At 35.9% G+C, this 21,446-nt stretch overlaps 1 long non-coding RNA gene and 1 pseudogene across 5 annotated transcripts; both read left to right on the forward strand.

Annotated features, from left to right (window-relative positions):
- The first annotated feature begins 778 nt into the window (after positions 1–778).
- On the forward strand, positions 779–2,357 carry LOC113314269 (annotated as a pseudogene).
- Positions 2,358–18,214: 15,857 nt separating this feature from the next.
- On the forward strand, positions 18,215–21,062 carry LOC113309033. 5 transcript variants are annotated; one of them, XR_003340286.1, is made up of 5 exons: positions 18,215–18,391; positions 18,874–20,185; positions 20,272–20,404; positions 20,487–20,567; positions 20,720–21,062. It is a non-coding gene; the product is annotated as an uncharacterized LOC113309033 (long non-coding RNA). The 5 variants fall into 5 exon arrangements; XR_003340284.1 differs by having other exon boundaries at positions 20,272–20,567; XR_003340285.1 differs by lacking the exon at positions 20,720–21,062 and having other exon boundaries at positions 20,487–20,672.
- The last annotated feature ends 384 nt before the right edge of the window (positions 21,063–21,446 follow it).

Below are 21,446 nucleotides of genomic sequence, written 5' to 3' on the forward strand. Positions count from 1 at the left end.
TAATCGGTAGGTTTTGTAATATATTTAACTCCCGATTAACGCTGCATCCAAAACACGAACCAAGTGGTTATGACTGGCTGTGTACACTCAAAACCAATGGAATATGGCAAGGGTTCGATATGTGGCTCCTTATAATCGGTAGGTTGTTAAGTTGTATTCCCTTCCGATTATAGCAGGTTTCAAAATTCAATACATGAAGGATTTTAGAAAAACTCATTTTGGGGCAACTTATAGTCGGTAGGTTTTGTAATATATTTAACTCCCGATTAAAGCTGCATCCAAAACACGAACCAAGTGGTTATGGCTGGCTGTGTACACTCAAAACCTATGGAATATGGCAAGGGTTCGATCTGGGACTCCTTATAATCGGTACATTGTTAAGTTGTATTCCCTTCCGATTATACCAGGTTTCAAAATTCAATACATGAAGGATTTTAGAAAAAAACTCATTTTGGGGCAACTTATAATCGGTAATCATATATGTTGGATAACCTACCAATTATAAAAGGGATTATTAGCCGAAGTATCTACACTATAATCGGTAGATATAGTTTCAATTTAACCTACCGATTCACCTCTAACCTGCCGATTATGGTATAGGCTCCCGATTACATAAAGACATATTGGTTATTTCGAAAAATCAGAAATAAGAAGTAGTTTAGGATTACGTTTGGATGACCTTTTTTGTCTTTTAGTGTCACCCATAATTCCTCTTGGGTGGCACTAAAAAATACGAGGCTATCTATGAAAGTTTGGAAAAAAGGGGTTACGAGCTCAATTGCATCATAAAGTGTTCTTTGGTTTAGTAAGCCTCTCTCTTTTCTATCAGCAAATACCAGTCCACCGCCATCACCTTCGAACGAGCGTCGCAACCCAAACACCGGCGACAACTCGCTAAATAATTTCTCAATAATCTCTTCGTCATCAAAATGATTGTGATCAGAATACGTAGCAGAGACGGATTCGAAAGAATCGAAATCGAAAACCCAAACATCACAGTATCACAACTCAAAACCCTAATTGAATCTCAACTCCATGTCCCGATCTCTGAACAAACAATCTCATTAAATAAAGACTTGCTCTTAGCTAAATCCCCTCAAGATAAGCTGCAATTCAACGATTTATCATGGGTCAGAGATTTACTTATCGTATGAAGGTGAAAGATCTGTTGTAGGTGGACCGAAAGTAACCCCAGCTGGTTCATTTGGTAGGAAGATGACTATGGATGAGTTGATTGCTAAACAAATGAGGGTTTCAAGACAAGAAAAACCGAATTGTGAATCGGTTTCGTTCGATCGCGATGCTGCTAATTGTTTCCAGCATTATGTGAACGAGACGTTGGTGTTTGCGGTGAAACGGGGAGGGTTTATGTATGGAACTGTATCAGAGGATGGTGAAGTGATGGTGAATTTCATTTATGAGATGCCTCGACAGGGGACTGAGGAGAATTTGGTGTTGATGAGGGATACTGAGGAAGAGAAGATTGTAGAAGCGATTGCGTCGGGGTTAGGGATGAGGAGAGTTGGGTTTATTTTTACGCAGACTATTCGGCAGAACAAGAAGGATTATACATTGTCGAATTCCGAGGTTTTACAAGCTGCAGAACTACATGGGGAGAGTGGGTTACGGCATTGGTGAAATTAGAAGTGAATGAAGAGGGTGGTGCTGATGTGCATTTTGAAGCTTTTCAAATGAGTGATATCTGTGTTAAGTTATTCAAAGAAGGATGGTTTGAGACTGATTGTGGTGGTGAGTATGATCCGAAGATATCGAGGATGAAAAAAGAGGTTGTTGTTGGTGTCAAAGATGTTAAGGAAGTTGATAATGATTTCTTCTTGGTGGTTGTAAAGATTCTTGATCATCAGGGTCCCCTTTCAACATCATTCCCTGTTGAGAATAGAATTACTTCAATTCCACCAAGGGCATTGAAGACTCACCTGGACAAGGCAAACGGCCTTCCATTTGTGAAGCGAATATCCGACTTTCATCTGCTGCTCTTACTTTCGAGGTTCTTTGATGTCAATTCCGATGTTCCCGCATTGTGCCAATGCGTGCAGCTGCAGTCAACAGTTCCAGAAGGCTACCAACTCCTAATCCAGTCAATGGCGAGTGCCACTTGATAATATGTTGGTAACTATTTGCCTTTGTGGACAAGATTTGAGTTCAGAAAAGGGGTGTTTGTGTTTTATTATAGAGTTAGTTTGTAATTAGATTTGGTCCGACTGATCAATGGAAGTACCCCAAAGTTGACATTAGAGGTGATACCTTAGATTAAACTTTTTCTACCAGTATATCCTTTATGAGATGTTTTTTCTTCCATATTCTGTTTTTGTTATCATCAAGTATGCTTTTTAATACACAGGGTGTCTTGATTCGTTTTCTGCTTACCTGTTGGTGAGCAGTGACGCAACTGCAACTCACCAACATTTTATTTTAGGTTCTCTATTTTTTGATGAGCTGAGTGTCTTTTGTTTCATCTGAGCGATCTCAATTACATTATTATGTGTAAAATTTGGTTTTTGTTTTGGATTTTTTAGATGATTCACTGTGGTGTGTTTGGAGAGAGAGAGAGAGAGAGAGAGGGAATGTTTGAATTGTTACAGGGTAGGTAGGTTCTACTAATAACCAAGGTGCACTTGAGCAAGAGAAGAAGGAACGACTGAACGTGCAATTGTGGTATCTCAACATCCAAATCTAGAGATTCAAGAAGAAGAAATGGACGAAACAAGTCTTGCTCCATCGGTTGCAATTGATAAGGTAAAGGAAAAATGGGGGAGAAGAAGGTGAACAAGAAGTATCCACCACCACCTACAGCAAGACAAATAATCGATGCAATGGAGTTATTGGCTCCCAAAGCTAATGGGAGACCTTGGGGTGACCCAAGTTATCGATTCGTCTTGTTTGGTTACGGAACTTCATTGGCTGCAAGGGTTTGTGCCGCAGAGTTATTAAGTACTGTCCATTTCCTATGGTGGATGATATACTGTCAGTTTTATAATTGAAGGATGCACGCACGGCCGCCTCAAGGTAAGTCTATCATACTGAAGTGTTCCTTCTTTTTTTTTTTCCTTTTACTGCATAGGCACAAATTTAGGGATAACTTGTTCAATTCATATTCTTCCTTTTTGTTCAATTATCTCAAGAAACAAAAGAGTTGATTAAGGTTTATTATATTTCTTCTCCTGGATGGTCCACCATTGGATTGGATCATAAGATTCAGCCTTTTTTATGGAAGGTTCTTTTTCAAAAACTTCATCTAAAAGCCTCAAATTGATTTTGAGGCTTAAATATCTGTAAGTGGACGTAAACAAGCTATCAGAATTTCACCAGAGTAAATTGAAGTAGAGAAAACCGTTGATTTGAACTAAAAGTGGTATTATGATTTCTTCAAGTGGTTAAAATCTCAAGTTGAAGTTTTTTGCCAGTGAAATTGCTTCAGAGCATCTAGCAAAATCCTTTTAATAAAGTGCTGCAGGAGAAGTTGAATACAGCATAATTTGAACAGTATTAGGCCTCAAATTGTGGCAATGATGCAGGACTTTTTTTGTCACTAAAATGCAGTTACCTGACCTTAATAGGACACATTTTTTTATTCCCAGATCTGAAACCCCTGTAGACCGTAGTGAATTTAGACTAGTTCGTTTTTTGTAACACAACTTATAAAGTCATACTGATACTCATGGCTAATTGTATGAGGGCCTTCTTGTAAGGTTGATTTCCTCGTTTTTCTTCTCGATAAATTAGCTCAGTAGATTAAGTATATATCACAACTGTGTGGTGGGATAAGTGAAGCTTAGGTTGAGACTTCTTGCTCTACCATTTGAAGCATTTCCTCTTCTGTAATTTAATCTTTATGTGTCTCACAAGGAAGTTAAAGAGCTATTGGCCTGTATGATGTTCGCAATGGACCTTCAAAAAAAAAAATGTTTGCAATAGAGAATTTTAGCTAAGGCCCCAAATTTTCATATTGTAATTTGTAGATTTTGAGATGAATGAATTCGTATTATAGTTCTGAATTGATAATTCTACTTTTCTTACCAGGAACCTCATGGAAGAACCAAGCCAGCACTGGACAGGGATGATGGGAATATATCTGCAGCATTTTCTAACATCACTGATCTTGAAAAGTAGGTGGACTTGTAAGGTATATACACTTCTCATACCTTTAGAGATATAACTACACCAGTCACCGCATAGACAGAATGGTGCACAAAAGTTCCATAGCAATTAAGATTTTGACCTAAGAGAATTAGAGCTTTCATATGAGTTATGCGTTTTAAGGTGGTAACTGCCAGCATAGCAGGCATCTTCTAAATGAAGGGAGCAGATTAATTTGGTAGTTAAGTTAGATGAACTTGGTCGGGGCATGAACTTGCAAAAGTGGGTGGAAGTAACATGTAGGGCTGAAGCCCTAGAACGAAGGCAGGACAGTTTGGAACCAAAGAGAATGTCTGCTGCGGGAGATGATTTTTCATACTATCATATCCAAGTAGAGTCCATTACTGATAAAAATGTGTTGGAAAGCATGTCATACTAGTCTAACCTTGAATGTCTGCTTCAGATTCCAGAGCAAATATTCATTGACGCAACTGTAGAATTCTCGTAAAAGACCGCAATGCTTGTATGTCTTTTGACCGTTGCTGCTATCTTCTCTCCATATGATTAGAACTTCTTAAGTGAGATCCTCTCCATGAAGAATCTGACTTCATATCCTTGCATTTTGGTTAAGTCAGTTTAGTCTAATTGAATCCAACTAAGTGCAGACATGTTTCATTTCTTGTATTTGTAGGCATCTCTCCTGTTTGATTATGTATTGCCAGAACATGGAGGTGACTTAGCCAGGATGATGCTTGTGCTAATCATGTTACCAGGAGTCAGTATACTAAGAGGGGCAACCCCAAATATAGAGGGGCAAATTTCTGTTCAGATGAATGTTGGGTCCTAACCAAGCAGCAAGCTATGACGAAAAAGAAGATGGAAAATGTTAATAGCAATACTTTTGGGGTGTTTTGGAAGAATTTTATTCCTGATCAAGAAACTGGTGATATGCTGCTAAATAACAATGCTCAAGGCCAGAAGAGGGTTGCTGTCAATAGAAGATGGAGAAACAGAAGGGGAAAAATTCGCAGGAAATCAAACAGAAGAAGCAGAAAGTGGTGGTAGATCAGTAATGTTTGAGACTGTCTCTTTTGCAATCACAGTTTCTTTTTACGTTATCTTCTATTAGAATTTTGAAAGATTGGTTTTATTTAGAGAGTTAATGTATGTTTGGTAACTAGGGATCACAAAACCCCATTTGTAATTTATAATTATCTAATCAATTGGTTTCTTTAATGATTTTTCATCGTTGGAGACTTGGGTTTTAAGAATTTTGGGGTTCTTTTGTTAGTGTTTGTGCTATAACCCCACAATTACAGGACATCCATGGTCACAGGCCAAGAAACTCCTAACAAAGAAACATATGATAGTTGGAATTTTCGAGAGCCCAAACCCTTGTTGCAGACATCAAATACATCAAATAAACCCTTGTCCTCCAGCAGTCTACCTCAATAATGCTTTGATCCATTTACAGACACCTCTAAAACATGGTATGACCAAATAAAACCAGCGGCCGATAAACGAAGGATTCACTCCACACATTAAAAACAGCATGAATTGGCATAATACAAACACCAACGTACCAAAAGTGAACTCTTAGATTCCAATTTCGAGCGCAGTTAACCTAGAGAACTCTCATGTTCTCCATCCACAGTTAAACTAATAATACCCACAATGGATAGATGAAAACAACATGAAATTGCATAATGAACAAACATTATATACACCAATACAAACAAAGTCTGCAGCATGTTTAAAAAACGAAGTCGTACCAAAACCCTTGATCAATGTTGAAATACAGCAAACTTTTAACGTGAAATCACCATAAATCACTACAACCGAGTTTGAAGAGGACATGAAAAAAGAAAAGAGAGCACACTGAGTTGTGCCGAATGAGGGAAGGTTGAAGCACAACTACTTCTCGTAAGGCAACTGCAGATGAATCTTGAACAAGCATCTTCATACACATTGTCTCATCTCTCTTGGAGAGTCAAGGAGCCAATCATATCCTTTAACTTTGTTTGCAATTGCATCCCTGCACAAACAAGAACAGAAACCACCAGAGTTTAATAAACAACAATACAAAATGGCAGCATCTGAATGCAATGAATTTAATTACCTGTTGAACGGGCGTCCTGCAGCTTTGGCAGCTCTACAACAAGAGAATATCGAAGAGGAATCATAAATCATGAACAACTTCCAATAATAAAATTATTAATAAATTCGACAAAATCTAAAAAAATGTAACAAAATTACCTTTCTAGAAGATCAAGTTTTTTGCTAATTAATGTGTCTCTAAGTTTAAGGTTTCTCCTTATTTGCATCTCCTCTTCCTCCGGGGACATTTCCGGGATACGATGAATACCAGGCATGTGAAAAGATGGCGTATCATGAATACTAGCCATTTGAGGAAAATCCAAGAAACAAAAACCCTACAATCACAACAACAACAACAAATACAATCAATCACAAACAAAAAAAACTGAAACAAACTAAGAAACCCAAAATCGAAAAAATAAAGCCTAAATCGAGACAGGAAAAGCCTAAAATCAAGACATAAAATGTCTAAATCAAAACAAAAAAAACTTAAAATAAAAAAAAAAAAAACTAAAATCAAAACAAAAAGAAAACCTAAAATTGAAACAAAAACCTAACTTATACACATTATAATGTAGATCGATCATAATAATTGAAATACTAACTCATCAAACATTAAAATTACCTGTTGGTGGTTTGCAGTTGCGTCGCTGGTGGTTTAACTGTTCGAAGGTAACTACGGCGGTGGTATGATTTTCGAGGAAAGAAGACAGAGAGAGGTTTAAGAGTTGAGAAAAATACCGTAATATCGCGTGCCGGTGCAATTGCTTTTATAATGAGGGAGGATTTCTTAAAAGGCCAGGAAACTTAAACCGAGTCGATAAGTATGTTTCGGTAAAGATAGGTTTAATTACAAAATTCTGCCGAGTGAAACAAACCGAGGTAGGGCCCAAACTCCTGTATTTTCTCCAGCTGGCCCACGGGATGTTTGTATCAGGATAAAATCCTGGTACGTCTAGGTTTTATTTTTAAACTCAAAAGGCGCTTCCCCAAAAGAATTTAGGGGCAAGATCTGTCTTAACACGGAAATAACGAGGGTACCTGAGTGTTCACAAACAATGTTCACATTTACTTATGTACGTATAAAGGAGAGTAAATCATAAGCAAAACTACATTAGAACGATGACTCATCGACTCAGAGCCTTCGGGCTCGTCCTTGTCTAATCAGGGGGAAGTAATTTAATTATTCATACGTTCGAGAAGTATAGTAAATCAAAGCATAATAATAAAGGCGAAAAATAAAGTGCTGAATGTAAATGGGACGATGATTACGTGGTTCAACATTAAGACCTACATTCATGGGGGTTTGTGTTTCACTATGTATTCCGCAGTTACAAAGATAGTCAAATGACTCTGTGTGAATGACGAAACTAAGGGGGAAATAGAGCTCATACTTACTCTTTCTATTTCTCTCTCCTAATCTCTTCTCTAACTCCCTAAAAACTGTTTGACCCTCTCTCTCTCAGTGGAGAGGGGTATTTATAGGGATAGAACATGGGGTCCACTATCTGGGACAGATGTAACCTTATCTTCTTGTTCTTTGCGCTGATCCCGCTGGTATCTTCGTTCTAAATCGATGTCTCCAGTGGTCTCGTAAGGTAACGATGGGTCACCTCTTTCTCCTCCACAGGTTAATTGACACGTACTCTATGTTTAGAGTGTTTAATGCGGGTGGTTGGGCTGCCTGCATGCGCCATACAGATGTCTGATGTCCCCGTCACATCCTCGTTAGTGAGACCAATCCTCACCATTGATCTTGCATCTTCCTCGAGATGGAATAAAGCAGATCTCTTGGTATTCTTCAGTACTTCGCGGTTGCTCGTTCTTTCAGTGCCCCTTGATTCTTAGCCATCGGATGAGTTCGCTGATGATCATATGTAGATGACAGACACCTCTTGGGTGTTGAGACATGACATCATGCCTTGATGCCCCAAGCTGTGTGTCCTCCACGTGTAAATCTTCTGACACGTGGCGAGTGATGGATTATGTGTATACAATCTGGGAAAGATTTACATTTATTTTTAAGTTTTAATCGAATAAAAATAGTTGTTTTTGTTTTTTGATGTCATTTGACATATTTCTTCGCTATTTGGAGTGATTTTTATCGCCATTTTGGGCGAGTTTCTCTTCGTTTTGAGGACGATGTATTCAAACATTGATCGCTGGTTCGTGACTTGCTATTCTCGATTCAAGAATATCGACATTCCAAAGGATTTAGGGCATCTGAGTTCGTCTGGTTTTACAAGATTTTGGGAAAATAACTCCTTTCTTATAGTAGTATCTCTTATTGAAGAAGAAGAAAATCAGATTAAATGGTCGGAATCGATTCCGGATAATACCATCATCATTCCCCACTACATCTATAAAAATCGGGTATCATTACGGTATATGACTCTTTCTCTTCGCGTTTGTAATTGATATCTTCATTTGTATTAGGATTCTTATTATCTTGTATTTTGGTGTTTTTGCTATTCTTGTAAGCGATCATGTAATCACATTTTGATTTGAATAAATTGAAATTGTTGATTGACCAAAAAAAATAAAATAATTTAGGGGCAACTTAAAACGAACTAGGCTGACTAATAAAATAAAATAGGATCATCGAAACTTAAAATAAACCTATCTTTTATTTATGACTTTCCGAAATGGATAATCTGCCCTTTATAATCGATAGTTATTAGTTAGTGTTAGGAAAAATTTATTTGAGTTATTTAGTATTAAGTTTATAGAGTGGGAGAAGAAGAAAGAGAAGAAGAGTGGGAGAAAACTATTTTTTTTTTCAAATCAATAACACACATGTATGGGTATATATGAAGAAGATAAGTGGAAAATATCACGAAGAATATCATGTTAAACGTTCAATAACGGTTAGAGAGACGATTGAATGCATTCAACTCCATTGACCTCCCAAAATCGGTAGACAATAAAATACTTTATCTACTGATTATACTCTTCTGTTCCAATAGATAAGCATAATCGTTAGTTTCATGATGTGGATTTTCTACCGATTATTTTTTATTACTATTAGTGCGATAACTTATTTTAACACCTGACATAGTCATTATTTTTCCATGGATAAAAAAATATTGTGGATATTTTTTTATCCGCGGAAAAATAATGATGATTCTTGGGGTGGGCTACATCACATCTTAGTTTCCCTTTCTGTCTTTGATTTTATTAACAATCGATTTAATTGACAACATTTTTTTATCATAATCGATTTCACCATTGTCTCTGTATTTTCTCGGTCATCTTTCTTGTAACCAAGTAAAAAAAACAGTATTATCTTCTACGTGGTTGTAATGTACTATATTTAATTCACCAATTTTATTTGAAAAATGGAAAAATCACAAATAAGTTGAAAAATACATTTCTAGATTGGGGTAATGGATGACAATTTTATGCGGAAGTCTACAGTCCGCCAATAATCGCAACTAATTCAGCAAATATTTGTGAATGTACTAACGAGTAACGAGGATACAAATACCTTTTTAGTTTCCAGTCCTAATTTCCAATTTCTGTATTCCAGATCTAATTAAGATGAAAAATTTCATTTCTTGGGTGCATCCAAACAACCTCTAAATGCATTTACCTGATAACTTGCTAGTAATGTCTATTACCATGCTAGAGCGTGTAGAGTATTTATCGTGAGTTACGCATCCATTACAACAAGTAAGAAGTGTTGGGAACTTTCCAGGTAGTATTTCAACTACCAATTTAGTGATTCGTATCCAACAGGTGCTTGATTCGTATCCAAAGATGCTTCGATGTACTGTCTGTCAAGTTGTTTGTGTTTTTCTTTTCTTTCTCAACAACTCTATACCGAAGTCGCTACATAATTCCTAGCGTTTTCTCCCACAATGTAGAACTGATCCAAACTCTTAATCAGGGAATAAACCTTTAAGAATTTGCAATGGATCCCAGATGCACAACCATGGACCAGTGATTTTGCGATACATCTTTAGGAAAAACTTTAGAATTTGCTTTGGGATTTATAACATCTTTAGTTTTAGACGAATACATCTTTAGTTCTAGACGAAATGAGGCAGGATACAAACAGGAGAACCAACAAACACAAGTTTCAGTTTGGGTCTTGGAGGGCCGCCAAAGCAAAACCATTTTAGCTACTCTCCTCCTAATTCCCAAAACAAAACCATTGCATCTTCAATTTCTTTCCTCCTCATTTTTTCTAATACAAAACCATTTCGTGTTCTTCTTTATCTTCTGCTTATATTGGTTAACTCAATATACTCAAAAGTAAGCATCATATTTTTTTTTTATTTTTTATTATATGGATGGATGGATTTCTTATATGTTTTTGATGATTTTTTGTTACATTTTCTATGATGGTTTCCTTTTTTGAAAAATTAAGAAATATATGCCTATTCGAAACCCAGTTTACAAATATATGCCCGTTTTTTTTTTGTTTTTTTTTTAAATATAGACTCGTCTCCACTTTTCCATCCATATCTGTTAAGTCACATTATGTTTTTAGTTATTTATCCTTTACTCATTTCCAGACCTTCTTTATAATTTTTAAGGAGTGTTGATCTCGGTTCATGTTGGTTTCACCATTTTTAGGTTTGTTAAATAATTCCCAAGTTCAAGGTTTAAGGTTCATAATTCTAGTTTTTTAGTGTAGGGTTACATCATTCCCAGTTTCAGGATTCAGGGTTTTAGTTGGTGAGAAATTGAAATCGTACGAAGGAGATGTGATTTAGGGGTAAATAAGACTTGTTAATAGGTGAAAGAACTGCCACCTTACACTTCACTGGATAGAATCCAATTATTTCAAAATAAACAGTAGGACCAAGTCAAAACAAACCTATATTCCAAAACGTGAAATAAAAAACAAACCTATATTACAAAATTGCCCCCTTATTTATTTATTAGAGTTTGCATTAACACTAGATCTTTTACACGATTATCGAATAGCAAAAGGGAACATTAGGCGCAGGCCCAAAAAAAAAATATTATCATTGTCAGGCCCACAATTAATTTTAGGTACCGTGACACCCATAATTATATGAAATTATTAAAAATGTCTGCATGACGGATTATGCATCCGCATGACGGGTTATGCATCAGGGGTATAATTGCCAATGCAACTTGGATATAACATATCTAAAAATCCGCGCTTTAGAATTTTACAAATTTTCTATCGTTGGAAATCTTTTTAAGAGAGCTACGCAACGAGTATAAACAAGAATATCAAATTTTTGTTTTTCACGAAAAAATCGGAGGTGAATATCATTTTAGGCAAAATTTTCGAAAACTTGATACATAACCATTATGCAGCCAGCAAAAAAGATGCATAACACATTCTGCAGACGCATAACGAATTATGCAACCATTTTCTCCACTGCATGACAAATTATGCATTTGGATAACAAAGTTATGCATCTATAACAAGTTATGTAACCATTATTTTGGTTGATTTTAGTGGGTACATAAAAAAATTGATGCATAATGCAGTATGCATCCATATTTACGGATGCATATTAGGTTATGCATCTATTTTCCCGATGCATAAAAGATTCTGCAACAATTTCTCGATGCATAATGCATTACACAGTCATATTTTCGGATGCATAACAGGTTATGCATCCATTTTCTCGATTGCATAACATGTTATGCAGATATTATGCAGCCTTTTTTTGTTGGTTTCAATACTAACAAAAAAGTAGTTGCATAACGTGTTATGCTACTATCTCTGGACTGCATAACAAGTTATGCAAAAAAAAGGGCTGCATAACTTGTCATTCACCTACAATAATTGCTGTGTAATATGTTATGCAATCATTTTCGGAACTGCATAACAGGTTATGCAACAAATTTTGTAGATGCATAACAGGTTATGCAACCATTTTCATAGCTGCATAACGGATTATTCAACCATTATGACTAACACAAACACCAATACATTCGTAGCCTCCCTACCAGAGATGTGTTGATGTATATATTAAAATTGAGAAATGTCATTAAAACCTAATCTCGAACTATACAAGAACCCTCAAAATCTATATATAATTAGCCAGTTCACGGCTAACTTTGACTGCAACATTCTCGTCAGCTACAGATTCAAGCCAAATACCACCTGAAGTTATTATCAACTCGAGCCAATAATTCTCCACAACCTCCTGCACTCTAAATGAGATGACACCACCAGTTTCTCAACAAACCGATTCCAGCAAAGTACCCACAACGACGACCATCAATTCTCGACTATTTCCACATTCTCCATCTTTTCTTCGCAGGCACATCATCTCAATCAAGTCTAGTCTCTTAAAATGTCCAATTCAGACCAACTGCAGTTAACTTCTGCTCTTAACCCCAGTTCAGGCTACCCCGTTCATTCCTGTACAATATCACCAGCTTCCCACAACCATTTCAGACCCACTTTCCGTTCACAACAAACTCTAGTTCTAGCTTCTTAGTTTACGTCTCTAATCACCAGTTCACCACCACTGATTGCTGCAAAGGCCTTATAAGAAATTCATTGTCGCCCAACTGCAGTTAACTGCTGCTTTTAACCCCAGTTTCACTTACTAGAAAACAAAAAATCAAAATTAGTAAGGTTCATCCCACCGTATCCTAGTTTTAATGTGGTGACTCACTAAATGTGTATGTGTACCAGCAGCATCCTTAGAATGGTAAATGAAAATCCAGAGCACGTCCCAAGATACAAAGAGCATTTCTATTTTTGCTCTATCAAAATGCACTATTTACTCAAAATCAACGTCTACATCATAGATGGGAACAATAAGATCCCATCAAACAAATTAAATCTTAAGACAATGGATAAACAACTTTGCACGAACCTGCAATACTTACCCTGTCCTTTCACTCCGTGAAGGAAGATTGGCTTCCCATTGTGTCATCCAGGCTTTATTATTAAGCAAAGTAAATCCTCCAATGCTCGGCAGTAAGCATCTGGCTCATTGCAGTACCATCCCAATCACAGTATCACCGAAATATCATTCCAAAACCCATTCTTCCACTGAATTCATCTCGGTTCATCAACAGCTACCACACCTTCGATTCCAACAACATCATCTCTTCATTTCAACAACAAACCCCCATCATTCCCATGAACATCAGCGAAAACCCTAATCTTCCCTGATTCTTTATGGAAGAAAACCCAATTTCTTCTTCATCCGTTTCCAATCAGTCATCACTACAAACCCATTCTAAAATCGTTTGATTTATCCACCAGAACCGTCTTTTAGAAATCATTTGCAATGGAATTACACTCCAATCGAAAATTGAGATCTAAAGCCTAATCGAAAATTCCGATTCAAAACGAAAATCTAAAAACAAAATCGAACTTGGAGAGAACAAAATAAACAAGAGTTGATAAGAATCAAGAGTAGAAATTGATAGAACTTGGAGAGAACAAAATAAACAGCTTATTCTTCTGTTGTCTCGCCTCTTTCTCCATTTCTAATTGAAAAAAATATGGGTCTCCTAATAATTTTTTCCGAATAAATGGATGCGCTCCTGAAGTTTTGGGACGGTGGGTTTGACGGCAGGAAAAATCCAAGAAATGGGTGTTGCAGTAGTTTTCACGTAGCAAAATGAAGGTGAGAGTACTAATGAATGTTTTACTTTGCATTAGAGTTTGCATCATCTCTTTAAGCAAAGGGTCACTAAATCTGCATTCTGTTTTGTCTTTTTGCAGCCAAATTTGGTTTTCCATGATACATTAACTCCACTCTCCATGCGTCTATTTATTCCTAATCTTGGCAATGGTAGGAGCTATTACCGAAGGTAGAAATATTTTTGTTATTCTTGTTTGATTTTAATAACATCTATTTAGACCAGTATGTATAAGGCAATCCATTAATTTTGAAAATATGTACGGTTTATGTGAACTTTCTCCTCTTTTATCCGTGCATATGAATTATTTTTTATGGATTCAGATTAACCTTCCATGTTTTCTTGGTTCCAACTTTCTTTGAGAGACTCTACAAGGGGTATGGTGTTTTTATCATCCATGCATGTGGTTGTCGGGTGCCTCAAATTTGGTGGATCTCTAGATAGATTTCCACTAATATTGGACCCTCATAGATTGACTGTTAGTATATAACCGCTTTGTTCTCAGAATGTCAATGGTGCTTGTTGCAACTCCTCCCGGACATTCTCAGATAATACAAAATATTCAGAACATACTCTTATGCCATTGGATTTCTTGATCTCGTTCTTACATACCGAGTTCGTAGATAGATTGTTGCCTACTAGAATAAAGCAACTGAACTTGTTCTGCACGTTCTTAGCTAAACAATTTGTTCTACTATTATATTACAATATACATATTCCAGACTTTCAATACGTAAAAAGTTTTATGAGGCTAAAAAAACTTTCTAAAAATATTGGGACTTGTACCAGAATAAAAAATATATATGGTGGACTAAAAACAAAAAATAAAATAAAACAAATGATTTTAATGCAATTTTCAGGAATTTAGGGGATAAAGCCAGGGTGTGTCAACCCTTGGCTCCGCCCTCAGTATGTTTACTATATACCCTGCATAACTTGTTCTTGTAAAAAATATGTTCATCAAAGGGAGGTGTAGGGCAGGTGCTGATCCAAATGGTGGACCAGATAGAACTAAAGCTCTTCCACTTGCAGCGGGAGTAATACAAATAATCAACTGCTGGCATATAGTAAGCTTATTTTACTTTTGGTCTCTGTTGATTTAGTGGGCATCATCTGTTATAATGGGGGTCTTAATTTGGCATTATAAATCTCCATGGGACTCTTTTGGTCCCATGATATCGAAGGAATTTGTCTTAATTATTTGGTCCTTGCGCTAGAAACGAACAACTTTCTTGATCCTCTGAGTAGTTTTTTATTGCGTTTTTTTTAATATGAAAGGAAGTGGTAGTACACTACGAGATGATACATTCATCTCACCTATGGTTGTTCGGGGGAATGCTAGACTTACTGCAGCTTTCTGCCGCAATACGTTCCGAGTGCCAATCCAACAGTTTGGGAATTGTTTCTAACATATATAGTTGGATCCAGAGTCGGTAAAAAGCATTGTATTTATACGTTTTCGGGTAAGAGTAATCTAGGGATGGGCTACCTCCCAGAAAACTGTTGATTAATGACCGCATCAGTGTCTGTTGAAAATTTCACATTGTCGGACAACCACAGTGACTAAGTGGGGACAGTATTGACGGAGGATCGGGTCCTTACAAATGGTATTAGAGTCGAGCACGGTTACCTGTCGAGGGTGAAAGAGTATGCTTGACGGATTGTGTCGCGAAAGGGTCTCATGAGTGATAAAAAATTCGAGTCTAGGATTGAACATATTTCGGAGGCGAGGACGGTTTCAAATTAAGTTGGTGGTGTTATAGTACTCCGACTCGGCATGTAAGATTCGTCAAATAGATATAGGTAATGGTTTGTCCTTTCCTAACACCGAGACCTTTGCGACATAATTGGGTTCATAGTTGACGAAAAATCTCTATAGCTAAGCATGCTTGGTATTGAGTAATACTGAGTGGGTGACCTCGTGAGAAGCTGTTGCTTGATGACCGTAGCGGTGACCATTGAAAACCCCATACTGTTAGATTACCGCAGTGGGTAGAGGGTCGGGTCATTACATTCTACGACATTACGCTTCCAAATGCGAGATTATTTGTTACATAAAAATAATAAAACCATGATTAGTTAGTAAGTCAAACCGTTAAGTACTTAACCTAATAAAAATAGGCTATACTAACAATAAACACTGTTATTCATCATCATTGAATAAAAATAACGTGAAACCATTTATCAAGAAATACATGAGATGATGCGAAATCACTCATTGGGCACCATTACTTGCCGCCGTCACTATGGTCCACTTATGCAATTGTTAGCCAATCTAACTAAGTTTTGTACTGCTTTTTTTTTCTTCCAAGAAAAAATCACTTTGAAAACATATTTATAACTAAGTTTTGGTAAAGATTTCATAAAGTGTTATTTATGCAAAATACTTGCAAAATATATCAATTTTAAAAATGAGGGAGAAAGAGCTTTTAAAAGCTTCAAAAGCAAATCTTCAAAAGAAAATCCTATAGTTCACCTTAATTTCATATTTTATTTTCCAATCCTATCCCATCATTTTTTATAACTGACAAAAATTATGCTTGAATCTATATACTACCAATTTTTATTCATTATATTTTATTATTTAAAGATAATTATTTTTTATTTTCAAGCTACATTTTGATGTAAGTTTTTCACAGTTATGCGAGCCGGTATTTTTTATCTTTCGGGTTACATAACATTAATTTATCAACAATAAATATTAAGCAATTATTAATTTTTAAAAAATGGTTAAGAAAAATATTTCTTTTTAGTAATAATACTAATTAGTAAATTAAATATTACATATATATGTACTCTAAAAATAGAAAAAATAATTTATTTTTAAGCAAAAGAAAATAGAATAAACAATTTTCGGAGATATGTCTACTTTTGTCATGTTCTCACTAACTATAGTTGAAACTGATATTTTCGCAGACACAATTTGATCTCTTTTTTAAATAGTTTTAGCTTTAGTTATAATTTGCAACTATTCAATTATTTTTTTTACATAGCTCGGCACAGTAACGTACATCGGCAACCATTGAATTGTTTTCTTTTTACATAGCTCGGCACAATAATGGACATCGAAAAAGCACTTTTGTAGAGCTCACAACAATACCAAATTAAATCTAAGTATAAGCTAATAAAAATATACTCCCTCCGTTCCTAATTAGATGACCTAGTTGTAGTTTGCACAATTTTTAAGACAAGAATGTTAGTAAAACTTAAAAATGATTTATCTCTTAAACTATATCACGGAGGGAGTATTTATTAGCATGATTAGTAGAATTATTTATATATTATCATTTTTAATTTGACATTTAGTAAATTATTATCATGACAAATTAATAGAGATTTTATTATGAAGAATTATGGAACCTTAATGACATGATAAATTTTGTTCGATAGATGCATTTCTAATCTCAATCACAACCATCACTTATGGCGAACGATTACATCCCTAGATTTATCTCTTGTGAGGACAGATATGAACCGCCATTTACATAGACAAATTTATCAAAACTGTATTTTATATTCTCCATGATGATAACATATTAACATTGAACAACTTCATCAATAGAATGACGTTTCTAGTATTATGATACTTTCTCACTCTTTCTTACTTACTCACTGGACTTATTATCGGCAATTGAACTCTCGCTACATGTCTAATATGCAGTCAATATTAATGATGTATTAAAAATGTGCGACAATAATAGGGCAGTCTTTACTCTTTAGCACTTTAAAGTCCAAGGGAGAACTTTCGAAAGAGGGCCTCTTATTTCAAAAGTATTCGAGTATAAATGATACTAAATGAAGAACCGACGATGAAATTAGTTGAGAGATCGTATGCATGCGTATAAAAGTCCAACGACAGTTCAAAAATAATCAAAATATTGATTCAAAAAGGGCACTGCTATCTAACACCGTAGCGGCCGAATACCTCCCACATTTTTATTTTATTTTTCGCTAAAAAAGAAATCAACAAGACATTACAAATGGTGCAAAATGTTTAAAAAATAAATAAACAAAATTCAGCTATTTATAATAACTTTGCAACTTAGCAAATACTATGAAGGACAAATTTGAGCGCTAACAAAGCTGAAAAAACATATACTTTCAATAAGTATAAAATGCCCATGCCGTCACGTTTCCCGTCTGGGCCCATAACTTTGGTAAAACTCGTTTTAATCTCATCGCACGAGATGAGAAATTGGTGGGCGTAATGACTAATGTACCCATTGGCCTAAGGGATATAAATGCTAATCTTCCACCGTCTATGTGTCAGCTCAACTCAATTACGGCTGAAGATCTAAAACATCTGTACCGTCCACGCGTGATATTAATCGACGACTAAAATGCTAAGTGTATCAGTAGCTAACACGTGTTTAGTAGATAAGAACAAAAAGGAGAAGGGAAAGTCTAGGGTTCAGTTCCTTCATTCCCATTCATTTTTCTCCGCCTCTCTATCTGTCTCTCTGAGTCTGAAGAACAAGAGTATGAGTGATTGAAATCGAAGATTTGTTCTTCGTACTGGTAATTAGGGTATTCAGATCTCTATTTCTGTTAACGTGAAGATGAAGAGAAAAAAGGAGAAGGCGAAGTCGATTAAGCCGTAAGTTTTTTTCATGAACCCTAACTTTGTTTTCTTCTGTTTAGATCTGCTTCGTTTATATTTGTTTAGATTTGTTGGTTTTATTTGTTTAGATTTGTTTGGTTTTATTTGTTTGAAAATGGAATCAAATCTATGATGGATGCTGTGAGGGTTTTTCTTTTGTTTTTTTGTTTAAAAACAAAATTAATAATCCCAACGAAAAAAATATAGTATCGGATTCTGTTTTATAAATATTTTTTTCCATTTTTATATGTAATTAGGGTTTGAATTTGAAGATGTTATGTTATTAGGGCTTTAATTTGGGTATTTGATTTAATTAGGGTTTCAATTTTTTGATTGGGGTTTGTAATTTGAGTTTTAATTTGTTGAATTTTGTAAGGGATTAGGGTTTCAGTTTGGAATTGCAGTTTCAGATTCCCTAGTTTTAATCTGTATTTGGTATTGCAATTAGACTAATTTGGGTAATTGTTGTTCTGTTGCAGGGGATATGTTCATTATCCCTACAGGAACATCAGTGTGTATGTTCAGATGAGTAAGATGACAGTAGAATTCCCTCACATAGACAAAGAAGAAATTGATTTGAAGAGATTTGAGAAAATGTTGTATGCAAGGTTGGGACTGGAAAAAAAGAAATAGTGAACTTGTATTACACACCTGATGATCCATGTTCCCCTGAATCTTTGTTAACAAATGATGACTTCTTTAAGTTCTGGGACACTTCTGTATCTGACGAAGCTGATTTATTGAATGAAGTTTTCTGGAGAACTTTGATCAACAAGGAGGAGCATCTAGGAAATTATATATGTTTTGTGGATTTATTGAATGAAGTGCAGAGTATGTCATGTTTGAGTCAAGCAAGTAGAGTTGGAACTAATACAACATAGAGTAGCAGTCAACCATGTCAACAGAAGTTTGATCAACCAAGTCAAGAGAGTATGTCATGTTTGAGTCAAGCAAATAGAGTTGGAACTAATACAACACAAGACAAGTTTGATCAACCAAGTCAAGAGAGCTTTAACCATGATTACTGGTTTAATGTACACATGGAAGCACTGTGTACAATGATGAGAATCAATCTGAAGATGAGGAAAATGTACAACTAGAGAACACTGAGTTAGATGAGTGTAACCCAGTTGAAGATCTAGATGACCCTTTAATATTTGATAGTGATGAAGATGATGAGAAGGATTATGCTGAATATTTAAAGACATATAAAGTTCTAGCTCACAATGAGGAATCAAGTACCAGTGAAGGTATGAAAAGTGGTAAATCTTGAATAATAGTATACCTCCAGTAGCAGTGAGGATTATGCTGCAAGAACATCCTCTCATGGAAAACCACCTCCAGTACCAAACACTCAAAGATCTGCATCTGCAGGGCCTAGTAACACACAAAGTTTCAGTCAATCTTTTGCTGGTATTGAATATGTGGATCAGAATATTGCTACTGTTACACAGGCTAAGGGAAAGCAGAGAAAGAATGCAAACAAGAAGTAATGTGTGTGTCTGTTTTGCTTTTTTTGTTGGATCTGTGATCCTTTCTTACAGTGTTTGTCTTTTGTTTCAACTGCTTTTAGGTCTGAACTTTTTTATGGATGACAAAACAATATGGATTTTAAGTACATTTTAATATTAATCAAGTTTATTAGTTTAAAGTATTGCAGATTACATTGTAAGCTTTTTGCTAACTTCCTTACATATTTCTTTGACATGAATACTTGAATGCATAATACTTTCCCTTGCAACAATGACTATGTGATCAGAAACCCACATGAAAGCTTCACAATATGTGCAGGTAAGATAAGCTATGTTGAAGTTGTGATTATTCTTACATAATTTCAGTTTGATTTCTGATTTTCAGTGATCTTTGAAGCATTGTAGATTGCGCAGTGGACATTTGTTGTAGGAGTGACCAGCTTCTCCACAAGCACAAGAACAAATCTTAAATAACAGCTTGATATCAGCACATCCGACTACATCAATGGCTAAAGCAAACCATTCAAAGTATCTGCAGGTAGGATTTGAGCACCTGAAGAACATTTCACCTTCTGTTTCAGTTGTCTTTGATCTAAGTAATTGTCTTATGCCATTACAAGGTATATGTTTACACCTAGAATACATCCAAGGACAAACCTTTGATTCATGGCTTCCTACAGCACAAATTGAACATAAATTTGGTTGGTTTTCTTCACTAGCCTTGATGTTGTTGTTTCTACTACTACTAGGAGAATGTATCATATTTTTGCTCATGACTATGTGTGTAGTTGGTTTCTTTTTGATGATTTGGGTGAACTTGGGTCTGATCATTGGTTTTTATACATGCTGAAAGAGAATATGACCGTTAAAAAAGGGGATTAAATCTGGGCCATTGATTGTTTACTACAAGATAGTGACACGTGTCAGCCGACCGATACCGAAGTTCGCACGTGTAGATAACGTGCTGTCACTCATGACCCGAGTTCATGTTGAGTCATAGTTCCAACGCGGGCCGATCCAGCTGATTTAGGGGTTAGAATGTCATTTGACATAGCATATTTAGTGCCACATGTCATGTAACGTCCGTTAGCCGTTTTTTGAAAAAACGGGACGGAAAAGGTCAACTCATGGGAATTTTCTTAATTTTCAAAAAACGTTGGAATTTTCTTAATTACATTTCCCCTCATGGACATTTTATTATTTTCCCCAACTATTAATTGTTCTCATTATTATTTTTAATGAAATCTTAGGTTTTTCAGAATTTTAACTATTCATCACCCTCGATTTAATTAGGTAAAATGGCTGAACATGTTGTTCACCATTTTTTTGGACCCCTCAAAAATTTGGGCCTAGGGAGGTCGACCATGTCTCCCTAGGCTTAAGACGACCCTGGGTAGGGTTGTGCAACGGACGGATGCGAATTAGGGGTCACCCGCGTCCAAACTGTCAAAGTTGTGGATTTGGAAAATCCAACCGTGTCCGGCCCAATCACCCGCGGATTTGATATCCGCGGATCAACGGGTGATGTGGACCGACGGATTAACCGTAGATTTAGCCAAAAGAAAATAATACTGTAATAA

Source organism: Papaver somniferum, chromosome 9 (assembly GCF_003573695.1).
Source record: "Papaver somniferum cultivar HN1 chromosome 9, ASM357369v1, whole genome shotgun sequence".
NCBI classification, from domain to species: Eukaryota; Viridiplantae; Streptophyta; class Magnoliopsida; order Ranunculales; family Papaveraceae; genus Papaver; species Papaver somniferum.